Source organism: Ruditapes philippinarum, unplaced genomic scaffold (assembly GCF_026571515.1).
Source record: "Ruditapes philippinarum isolate M1 unplaced genomic scaffold, ASM2657151v2 ctg113_1_1_1_1, whole genome shotgun sequence".
Classification (NCBI taxonomy): Eukaryota; Metazoa; Mollusca; class Bivalvia; order Venerida; family Veneridae; genus Ruditapes; species Ruditapes philippinarum.
Genome location: NW_026857305.1, coordinates 165481 through 178498, shown reverse-complemented (window position 1 = coordinate 178498; position 13018 = coordinate 165481). Strand labels below are relative to the sequence as shown.

The 13018-nt window shown below is 32.2% G+C and overlaps 1 protein-coding gene across 6 annotated transcripts in view; it reads right to left on the bottom strand.

Annotated features, from left to right (window-relative positions):
• The window catches only part of LOC132749337 (semaphorin-2A-like), a 62491-nt gene that overhangs the window by 34771 nt on the left and 14702 nt on the right, over positions 1–13018 (bottom strand). The window lies entirely within an intron of this gene.

The window sequence follows — 13018 nt, the reverse complement described above, 5'->3', positions numbered from 1 at the left end:
CATGGACTTGCCCACCCCTGGGCACCCCCATTAAACATGAAACTGTCCATCGTAATTATAAACTTAGGGATTTTCATATTAAACATAGAGCTTGCTATACACTGGCTGCGCAACCGAAAGTGGTTTAAGCCTTTTCAATCAATAGAAAGCCCTGTCAGCATATACATTCATGCAGTCTGACCAGGCTCTAATCTGTTGACCGCCAAACTTCAAATTTTCACCCAAAATTGAAAATGGACAGTTCTAAAAATGGATGTAAAACTGATTGTAATAATGTTATGCTGAGGCCCACATGGAAGATCGGGATCTGAATGTGTAAGCCTCGTTAAATAAAGTCGTTACTTACTAATACTACTTACTTACTCAGCAAGACAGCATATATAGGCAAATTATTTTACAGCATAAAAACTTATATATGAAACCAAGTAAATTTCCTGCATGCTACGTACATAATTCATTGTTTCTATAATAGCCTCTGTAGTACAATATAAACTAATCAATACCAGGAAATTTTATCACTAACAAACAAAACAAATAACAATAACATATCAACCACAAAGGGAGTGGAAATTTTCCTAGTCATGCAATTTAAGAGCCCCTGCCCTCTGAACTCACAAGCCCCACTTCACTATATACTTAAAGCATGTTGAGTTGGCACATGTAAGAATGTAGTGACATGCCAAAGCTAGATTCTGGGATATTTTTGTTCAAGGTCAGATTTCGCTTTTACAGTAAAGGCGTGATGAGATATTACCCCGACACAAAATAGCAGAATATGTCATCGCGTTGCACTTTAATTTAAGTTGGACGAATAAGAATGTTACGGTAGCTCCTTGTTCAGTCCTTAAAAAATCATATTTCATCATGTCCAGTAAGCTATATTGTTCTTATCGAGTCATTATGTTAACGATTCACAACAATTCAAAATAGCAATCAGATAAATAAATATCCACAAGGAAATTTATATAAATAATGTGTCTCTCAAACTCCTGACCAGCTTCCTTGTTTAATAACAATTTACACATAATTATTAGTGTCATCTTTATCAACAAATTCAATGTCTTACCATTTCATGAAATATTTCAACAATCCTATAATTATTGAATAATGAACAAGAACTTCTCCTAAACTACTATCGAATTTCTATGTGTTGCTAAGAGACAGTCTTAAACCTTGACTTTTAATTCTTATTGAACAAATATGATAACCTTAATATTGCAGATGTACAAAAGTAAAGCGAGCATTTCAAACATTCAGTATAAAGTATAAAAACACTCAAGGGACAAAAAAAATCTCATTCATTAAATAAGAAACGCCCTGTAGCTTACCTTAATTAAAATTCATTTTTAAACTCTCCCACAGTAACACTATATAGAATTTACCTTAATGTAAGATCTTAGTAATTACACTTTAACCCCAATCACTCAAAACAAAAACATCTGACAGACACTTGAAATAGCCATTAAAATGTCTGAATGATTTAATCCAAACTTTTGAAGAAAATTGAAAATTAAGTTTTTGAAATAAATCTACCAATTAGAACTACAACAACTCAAGTTACCAATTCAAATGCAGTGAAACACACTTCATGTGAACTTTTAGTGTTGTCTGACCTATTGAAGATAAATTGGACATTTGGTGAACCACTGTGACCTGTGAAATGTTAATGTTGAATGTTACACCTAAAGTGTCATAAAACGAATGGATAATAACACTTTATACAGCACAATGTTGTGGTCAACTGACATAATGTATGGTTATAGTCAACAATAATTCTCTAATACATTTACCTTTGATGAAACCTTCTTTATTGTAATACAAGCAAAACAAGGGTAAAGTTAAAGTTACAATTTGACACATAACAAGCAATTGTTAGAAGTATATTTTCTTCAGTTTTTTTCTAATCCTTAGAGCAATTTCTTCAAATAGAACTTTAATATGTTAGAAAAGTATTACCTTAGTAATGGTTGTACCTCTAATTAAAAAAGCTTTTGATGTTTTGGCCCTTCCCACTGATTTCTTATTGTATTAATTTACTGTCCTAACACTCCCCAGGTGAAATGTGTACCATGGTCAACATAGTATTTCATGGTTTTTGATATCTGAACATGTTATTTCTTGGTCGTCAGTGAAAAACCATCAAATGCCATGGTCACATAATGGTATGACCATGTAATAACATGGTCATTCTGCATATCAGTAAGCTATCATGAAAAACCATGGTCTACCATGTAACAAAATTACAGACCATGGTAAAATGACCATGAATAACCATGGTGTACTATCAACATAATTTTTATGCCAATAAATACCTATATAAATTAAATAAAAAAATATGAAACACTTGTTTTTCTTCCCAAAAGGGATATGAAAGTTACATAAATAATGTTAAAAGAAAAAAAAAGAAAAAAAATGTTGACCCTTCTGGGGTTTGAACCCATGGCCCTTAAAGTTTCATTGTATCTAACAGTAGTTTTAGCCTTATAATTTGAACACTCTTCAAAGCGGAGGTAAACCTTACCACAATGCATTGCAGTCCAACATGGCATCCAAATCCATGTGTGATTGTCAACAGCATAATATATATGTTTTACAGTGTTTAAACAATGGAATTAATTACTCAGACTTTGCTAACATGTTTCCCAACACCCAGTTTTAATATTTCACAAATGGATTTAACAAACATTATGGAATAAACACTGATAAAGATGTAAACACAAGGAAAATATACATGTGGGAAAAGGCGGGAACATTTTAAAAAGATAAATGGCAAGCACTGTTTGTTTTATATGCAGGCTGGCTGGTCTACAAATAAAAGTGATCACAAAGGAAACAAATTCAGTCAAAATATACATAGTTTTATGTACTATACTATTATTATGTTAGTCTACATCATAAGTAATTTACGAAAGTCGTCTTACACAGGGGTCGTGTAACATAACATGGTCAACCATGGCTAACCATGATCTGCATGTGAGCCATGTTAGATCATGTTATTTCATGATAAAACATGATACATTTCACCAGTTGGAAAAAATTAACATGGTAGAACATGGTGTCAGTAGACATGATCTACCATGTTATTTAATGGTAGACCATGGTGTTAGCAACCATGGTTAGGTGACCATGAAAAGCTGTGGTGCCATTTAACAAAACATGGTCTACTATGGTAGTTTATGGTTACAGGACCATGAAATACCATTGTAGTTCATGGTAGTTCATGGTTAAATGACCATGAATTTCGCCGGGGGCCATTATGCCCTAGGGATTCAATGTTGAATAAAACAGATTAATAACAGTTTGGGGTAAATTCTGAAGAAAAAAAACCCCACAGACTAACAATCCATCTATAGGACATGAATGCCCCTTTCATTCCACTGTTTTGTCATTGAACATACAGACTGCAAAAAAGACAGAGAAAGGCAAATATATTGCTCCAACCTCCAACAATTAAAGAAGTGGGGGCATAAAAATAGATCTATAAACTGCACAATTGAACATGGATGCAACTTTCAATGTGACCGAGTTGATAAACGGAAATTAAGCCAATTAACAATTAATTAATAACTTCAAACTGCCTTTCCTCTCACTTACAGGGATGTCTTCCTTGTTAAAGTGTGTAACATAGATATCAAGGTCACATGACTGATTCATATAATTATATTTCCTTAAACATTATTTTTATAACATCTGTGCAACTTAGATTTGAAAACCTGTGAATAAACAGGGTGTTGTCATACTTTTTTTACAACAAACTTCCGTAAAAAAAGCATAAATCGTGAATCAGACGTGACAAATAAAATACTAAACCAAATATGACTACTACTTTAACATTAATTCACACACCCTTTACATGATCTGCATATAAATAAATATTCACAAAAAAACATGCCAGTGATATTTCAAATATAAATATTACATACAGAGACATCTGTAACATTTTTAGCTATGAAATTTAATTTGTACAATAAGTTGAAAATATTATATAATACAACACCATATACTTAAATATCACATCCATATCTATGACATATCATATAATTCAAATACAATGCAGTCTGAGGTCAAGTCAAGTATGTATTTGCTAGTTTTATTTGATATTGTAGTTAGTCTGAGGCGAGTCTGTATTTGTTTGTTTTATGGATATGACACAACATGTGTTTAAGTCATGCTGCAATGTTGAACATAAAAAAAATCAACTGATCAATAACATTATGCAGTCACTATACATGTATAATAGCAAGTGAGATCAAATGCAGCGTGTAAAGGACACTGCATGCCGTTAACACGAATTAATATAACCAGGAAGTTTAATGTAAGACAACAAGGTTTCACATTGTATTCCTTACATACTGGTATTTACATTAATTTTGTTCTGAGTCATCATCATCATCATCATCATTGTAATTATCGTCATGAGTATCATCAGTCAGTGTTTGCTCTAATTTTTTGGCCTCCTCCATCAAATGATCATTAACTTTGAAACTGGAATAAGTCAGCGATAATTTAATGTTATGGTATTTAAAATACTTCAGCACAGCCCCAAATGCTAGGGCAATAGACAGGGATATCAAATCTTGAACTTCATGCAGTAAAGACCCCCCCCTCCCTATGAGTTGTACAATCACATATATCTGGAGCTGAGTGATTTTAAATACCTTAAGTGAATAAGTCTGGTCAAACTAACATCATGGATGTGCAAAAATTAGTATTAACTGAAATATATTGCAATATATAGGTGGCAATAATATATAGGTAATTTTATCATGAAGCATTTTTTCAGGAGTTATTAGACGAAGCTTTTTATAGTGCTGATAGATGTACCAGCTGCACTATACAAGAATGCCTCCTATCTATAGCAGGATTCTATTGTTTATATCAACACAATTAGCCACTACCCATGTCAGTAATAACAAATATAGTTTTCTTGTCTGCTGTATAAAATAAAATCTGGACCGGACTGGCTCGCTTAAGATGTTAAGGTAGTCTGCAATGCTGTCCCGCCAAATAATTTCTACCATGTCATTTCTGGAATGTTATTCACATCTTCCGTATTCAATCATTTTTAGCCGTTTATTACAGAATTATGGTACAAAGCGATAAAGGAGAAGGAATTGTAAATATTATCTAATGCCAAAGATTTTGAAAACATAATTTTCCGGAAGTAACTGATCTCCTTCCGTATTGGCCAATGTTACAATTTTTGGCGGGAAAGAATTACAATACAATCATATTCACGCATTATTGCAGAGATTAGTTCTCAATATAATGAAAATTTTGAAGTACTCAGATCTTTCAATCATCATAATGCATGAGACCAGTTTCATCCTCCATTATAAACTCATTAGATGGCAGCATTTATTTAGGTAGAAAAGAAAAATTAATTAACAACAAAGAAAACTTTCTATAAGAGAAACAGACTTTGCAACCATTCCTCTGTTTGGAACATGACAATAGATTTTCTACCCACACACGCAAATAAAAGAGAAAAAAGAACATTCTGAGGAAACAGCCTGCAAGACTACAAAAAAATACTAATTGATTTTCTAATAGGATGATAAAGAATTCAGATAATGTAGAAAAAAATAGCAATGATTTCTGAAGAAAACTGTTGAAAAAATGTCAGAATAAAAAAAAATAAAATCTACATGCTTATGAAGCCAGCACGATTTCTGCTAGATTTAATTAGCATCTGTCATAATTCATAAAACTTGATCTTAAACAAATCCCTCTCACAAATTGTATGCAAATGATAAAATAAGTGAAATATAACCGATATTAAGATATCACCTCGGACTCTTAAATCACTTTAAAGCAGGATTTCTCATTGAAAAGACATGTCACGCCTACAATTAAAGTAGAGATTGTCCTCATTTAATTATCATTTATTTCAATTATTATGATGACTTTGTATGCTTTACTCAATTAGTATGGAATAATTATTTTCAATTACATAATGAAATCACATCTATCTTGCAAACTCACAGTGAAGCAAGTTTAAACATGTGACTAAAAAAGACAGGTCTGTAATTGATTCAAATACTTGTGCAGCTTTTTAACTTGTTTTGCACATGGCCGTGCATATATTTTGGCATGACAACATTAATTTTGCATAATACTATCATAGTATTTATAGTGTAATACTTTTACTAAGGCGCAGATACTAAATCCCTGGGGTAAAGATTATTATTATGTGCAAGTGCTGTAAACTCAAAACTGCATTAAATATTACAATAATTATATGTTTACAGCATATGTATAACATATTTCTTTTTTAGTTATGTGATATTCATGTTGGTTCATTGCAAAATTTATAAAACTCGATGAATAAAACAATATCATGGTAGCCAGAGGCTAAAAATGTATTTAACTTATTCAATAAATTCAGTATTGATTACCTTAAACATTCATTTAACATCGTCAGCTTTAAGTTAATCAATGACTTTAGAAATGATGTGAAATCAGTAATATCTTCAAATATAGTGAGTGAGAAGTGATGTAAATGAAAATTTACTGAGTCAATAAACTGGCTATAAAGATGCCAGGTTCCTGTCAAATCAATTGCACTTAAAATTAAATACTGATGGAAATTCACTGACAAAAAAATTACAATGGATTGTTGTAGCAGTTGTTAAAAAGTTTAACACACCAATTTGACCAGAAAATAAAGGTGAGATCATGGCAGTGTATTTGAAAAAGACGATAAACACGTCAATAGAACTAATATTTTTTTCCCTATTTTGACATAATTTTTTGGCCAATGAGAGCAAAAAAACAAGAAGTGCTTGACTCTTCTTAGTGCTGATTATAGTAAAACAAGAGCCTGGATAATGTAGAATGTTCAAAAGGGGTCATAGTTCAGTCAAAATCCAATTATGAGTTATGGGCCTTGCATGACAGTATCTCCTATTATTCTCTCAAATCAGTTTTAAGTTTCAACCCATTTCCTTCAAAATCACTAGTTTTGGAGATACAAACTTAAAACGAAGTGTGACCTTAGTGAGTCACTGTCAAGCTCTCCCTATTCTTCGAATAGTTGAGCTCAGAAAAACCAGTAAATGGTGTAAATCTGTGTAAAGTTATCAGGATTTAAAATTTATTATAAACAATATTTTGCTACATTATTATATTTAGAACGCTGCCATGGTAGCTATGTTATATCAGCAGCTACATTCTTCTGTAGATAGATGAAAACATCTAGTGTCTGTCAAGAGAGTTATATTATTCTGTACAAATATATTGACTATCTTGCATCTGTTTACAAGTATGCATAATGATGAAAAATTCTATCTCTGTCATTAACTTGAACATTTCTGTCTCTCCCCCCACCCCCAAAAGTCATAACTTCAATGATAAGATATAAAATGGAGACACTTATAGGAAGTATGTATTAAGTAAATATTTATCACTTCTTTCACACATTTCAAGAAACAGCCTGGTGCATTGTTAATAAAGCCAGCAATTACAATTATCATAATTTGGCAAGGAAGATTACTGTTGCTTATAATCAACAAGAATGTATGTGTGTATTACTTTATAGTTAAAATGACATGTGGAACCTGGGTTCAACCCCTCCACACCCAGTGTTTGGTACCAGGTTACAGCATTTTTATTTTAGAAGTCTTACATTTAGTGCTGGATGAGAGGAAAGCACAAATATAGCTTTACAACATAAAAATTATACAATGTAACTATGCTAACATTAAACAGACAATTTTATATAATGCATGTTATCAAGACTTTTTTACTTGACTTATATTGGTTTAAACATATTTATTTAAGCTTGATTGTGAAACAAGTCCTTGCAACTTATATTTTATTAATCACTTTCGAGTCCGCTTCCTGGAACCAACCAGTACTGGTGTCATATGAAGACGCAGTCGTGACCCGAGTAGGACTCGAACCAATGATCTCTGGGTTGAGAGGCATGCAGACACATTAACCACTCGGCCACCACTCCCCTTAATTGACTTACATTGACTATTATATCTCTTGAGTAGCTAATATTTATTTTATGGGCCATATAACCTAAATTATGTTTGGTGCACTGTAAAACCAAACAAACAGCTGATCATTTTCTCAAACTATTTTTAAGTAAATAATTATAGACTGGATACATGTTAAGTTAGGTTTTCCCAACAAAATTCTTCTAATGATATGCCTTTTGAACTTCCCTTTATTACAATATTATGATAACATATATCATAATTTATGCTAAAATTATGCTGCCAAACATGTAGATTTGCTAATATCATCGTGAGATTTTCTCAGAGTTCCATTTGAGATTCCAAGAACCTTAATGACTGCATTATATTTTCTGGGTGTGTACAATAATAATTATGCAATCATGAGCAGAATATCGTTCATGCAACTGACACAGTTTTCAGGTATGACACAGTTAATGGCACTGTTGAGATATGACATTGTTGAGATATTACCAGTGTTGAGTTACGGAGTCGCAATTAACTGATTGAGTTACATTAAATAATGGGCGTTGCTTGACTTTAGTAAAAGAGAAGGTTTTGTGATTGTATAATGCATATTTATTAAAATGACTTATTGTATTATGCTGAAGTCAACAAGAAAAAATTGATATACATGGGTTATGTCTGCACTCACTACATGCATGACATAACTTACATAATTCCCTGTAATTTCAAAATGCTTTTAACCTTTATATAAATAGGATAAAATTGCACATTTATTTTTCAAAAAACAATCTCATGTGGAGCAACTTTCCCTCCAATTTACATAACAAATATAACATACCAAGATGAATCAGCCAAATAGAATTTCTTCATAACGTAAATAAATTAAAACTGTTAATAAAGAACTAAGAAATCTTCTGAATTTTAGCTTGTTTATGATGACACTTTTGTGCTCATAATAGTGATGTCATGGGCAGACATGGGGTAATTGTAATTGTGTAATCGTAATCTACTGCAATAAATAACATTTTGTCCATATAATCGATTATATTCGATTACATTTTTAAAGTCGATTATATTTAATTGTAATTGTAATCATTACATGAGTGAAAAGTGGTGAAATCGCTGATTACATTTCAATTACAAGTCAATTACGAGTTATCATAACCTAAATTTTATTGATGTAATAGTAATTTAATTGGTTAGATTTGACGTAATCTACCCCATGTCTGGTCATGGCTATAGTAACCTCCATGACACACCAGGAATGTCCAAATATAATGAAAACACATTATCAGACTCAAGGACCCCCTCAAACTTTTGCTCGGGTTTCAAACATGAACACATATACATTGCAGGACTCCCATCCAAGATGTAAAAAAGCAAGGGATATCTAAAACTTAGACAGCCTGCTGGCAGGGACAAATTGTATCCATGTGAACAGTGCAACCTTAGATCAGTTGGTACATAACAATAATTTACTTTAAAAAAAAAAATTCAAATTTTTAATGAAAATAATTATGAAAGTGGTGGGTGGCATTGCTGCTATATTCAATATTCCATGAAAGAAATGCTGGACTTTTACCTATTTTATATTATATAATCATGATCATTGCATCAATCATATAAACTTGTTTGGAATGTTTAAATTTCTAAATAACATAAATACTGGGTATGTTATTAAGGACATTTCATTCATGTTTTCAAATGAGAAAATCTGTTTACCAGCAGCCTATAATCATATCACTCCTATAGTATTTGGATACATCCAAGATAAGAACAAGGGTGTAGTTCTGATACAGGTTAATGCATGCCAGCACATAAAAGCCTTCTTTCACTACTTCAAGATTACAGACTGGAATAAAATTGAGACAAAAAATATTGCAAGAACTGACAGAAATGACAGAGTAAAAGAGAAGTCACACATGCAAATGATGTGAGGGTTTCTTCTCCCCTCAAAGCTGTCAACATAATTCATGAAATTCATGTGTAAAGTCTTTATATTTGATGTAGTAATGAAGTTTAAGACTTCTTTTATATTGTTTGAAAAAATTATCAAGTTTTTCCATAAAGGGATGCCATTTTAACACCATGTAGCAAGCTGACACCAAGTCGTGGATTTCTAAACAAATCATATTATCAGACAAGCACAGAGAACAATGTTGCACTTTTACCTAATAACTGCAAATCGGCTCTTACTTGGCAGTAATTAGTGTAGCCGCTATTTCATGAAGAAACCAGTGCTGATATTGAAAATTGTGATTGGCATATTTTAATTAGCCAGGTCAGGTGTTTCTAAAAAGGCTGATAACACTAGCAATGTGAGGATACATTCAAATTTATTACATAGATAATGCACGTGGAGCTCAGCTCGCAGAGACAAATGTGAACACAGTAACTTTTTGATATCCTTTAAACTCTATGAAAAATGTCAATTATTAATTGCTGACTGTTTTATATTTTCTAGAAAAAGTAAGCAAAACATTATTTTGTTTCATATGACAGGAATGAATTGCATCAAAAATACTAGGTATTGTTGAAAACTCATTGTTTTACATGCCAGATTAAGTAATTGGACCCCATCCTTGTTTGTACGTGACTGCTGGGGAAAAATAATGTTATGCTTAATTAAAGAGGTGACACTTTCTATATTTTTATCTGATATCGAGTTGTAAGAGCCGATTTGCAGTTATATGGGTAAGAGTCCGATAAGACTCCCTACGGTCGTCTTAATACGAACTCTTACCCATACATAGATTTTTTTTCACAAATGGTCTTTATTAACAAAGACAGATAAAAAGGGGCATAACTCAAATATACCTTTCAGAATCATGCCCCTTGTCTTACAACTGCACCTTATCATGATTGCAAGTTTTTGCATAATGGCATAAACAATAAATGACCTCAACATTTTCTTCAAAAGACATTTAGTTATAATCATTGAGATTCTTTAATCCTTGCATGTAAAAGGGGCATGAACTGTGATTTTATTGCTGCGGTTCTAAAGTTACAAGATTCCAATTTGATTTCTGTGTATATATTGAACACAGACACTTCTTATTGCATGCAATAACACAAAATATGAGGAGGGATGATCAAATTCACTACAGCATAAAAAATCAAGAAATCAAACAAATAATTGCAACAGCTGAGGGTGAATCTACCAACTGTTGCACTCATTCCTTAAACCTCTATAACTGTCTTTAATATTCAAGTAAAAATACACCCCTGAAAACTTTCTATACAGCCATCTGTCTAAACATTACAGACAAGTACATAAACATGAAACTCAGCTCATGGCCAGGTTTTACCTGACATGAGAAATGTGCTACTGTCAAACATCAAAGTCTATATTTATATACCTACAAACACACACCCATCCTGCACATTCTGCACATGCACTTTTCATTTTTCTTTTTCTCTTGGGGATTTATTTGCACATGATCCATAGAAATAAACATATATAATTCATAACTATCTTCCCTGAATATTGTGTATGATGGTATTGTCGTATTACAAGAACTGTTTCCATCAGTTATGTTTCAGATATTATATGCCTTCGTTACCCTGCTGTATACTAAAGTGAACAGCGGCCTTTAACCGTTCATTTAAATATTCTTGTTATTCTGCATATCAGTGTAATTAAAGCCATCCAATTAGCTCAATAGGTCGAGCTTTGGACTGTGAATCAGGCAACCCAGGTTCAATTGCCGAAAGGTGCAGGTCACTTTTGTTGTGACTGACCATTATGAAATCCTTTCTCATTCACACTGTAACAGTCTTTGCTCTGGCACTACAGAAGTTATCAGTTCCTTGAGAAAATGAAGGCAACTTTAGGACTGGTAAATTGCTTGACAGACTGCCCAGGAACTGTTGTGGTTGGGCTTTGGTAAATTCAATGTGGCTTACTACAGTGATGTGGAGTGAGAAAACTACCAACACCACCACAGGGTTTGTTTTTTTTCAAGGATTTTAGGAACATGACCCATACCCATGAAATTAGGAATTTCAGCGATGCTTTGATAAAAATTGGGAAAAGTGCATGACTTTAATTTTGCAGTGATTAAATGAATGCAAAGAATCCGACTGTTTGGAATGGCATCTTCAAACATTTAAACACCAAAACAGTGAAGAAGCCCTTATTTTCAAAGATTTTAAAATTTGTTATTCAATATTTTTATTTTGTAACTTTCAATTGGGAATTATTTCCTGTGGATTGGAAAAATAACATACTATTTTCCATTGGGAATATGACCAAATATCAGCTATAAAATAAGCTAAAAGAAGTCTGTGCACTACCAGATCATTTTCATTTGAAATTGCACAAAAATGCTATTCATATACAAACAGCTATTCTTATGTCTCAAGGTAAAACATATTGCTGCAAAACAAACAAACGTGCTTCCATGAAGAAAATGCATACATTTTTTTTTTAATGTAACCCATCTGTTTCTAGCAGCAAAAATTATAAGTGCATGGTGTATATATAACTGAAACAAAAAATATATAAATTTTAATTAACAGAAGCTGTTTAATTACTTATAATGCAGGTTAATTTACTCAGGTTTAAAATCTAAAGTGTTTTTTACCTGAGGTTAAGAAAATTATAGAACTACCACTTAACAGTATGTTGAAGAATAATAGAGCATACAGTCTCAGTTAAAATATGGAAAATCATTCAAAGAAGATGCATTTTGACCAATTCTATATGCAATTAAACTGCATATCTTTTTACCTTCAATTTATGATGAGTTCGAGCAATTTAAGGTATTTGAGTGATAGCAATTCGAGCTGACATTTAAGTTTAACTAAGATCTTTATACTTTTACCTTCAATTCAATAACCATTGCAAAACATAAATATTATTCCTAATATTTTAAAGATGCATAATATACAGTTTTAAAAACCTTATAGAAGAATTGCTGATTTAATGACAAGAGCGATCAGTAATCACATGTGTCGCCTCATTATGGCCAATTTCATGTTGGGACAAATTTTGTGACAGACGGACAGACAGACGGACAATGCACAACTAGACTAACCACTTTGTACTGATCATTCCTGTAAAGTTTGGATAAAATTGCACCAGT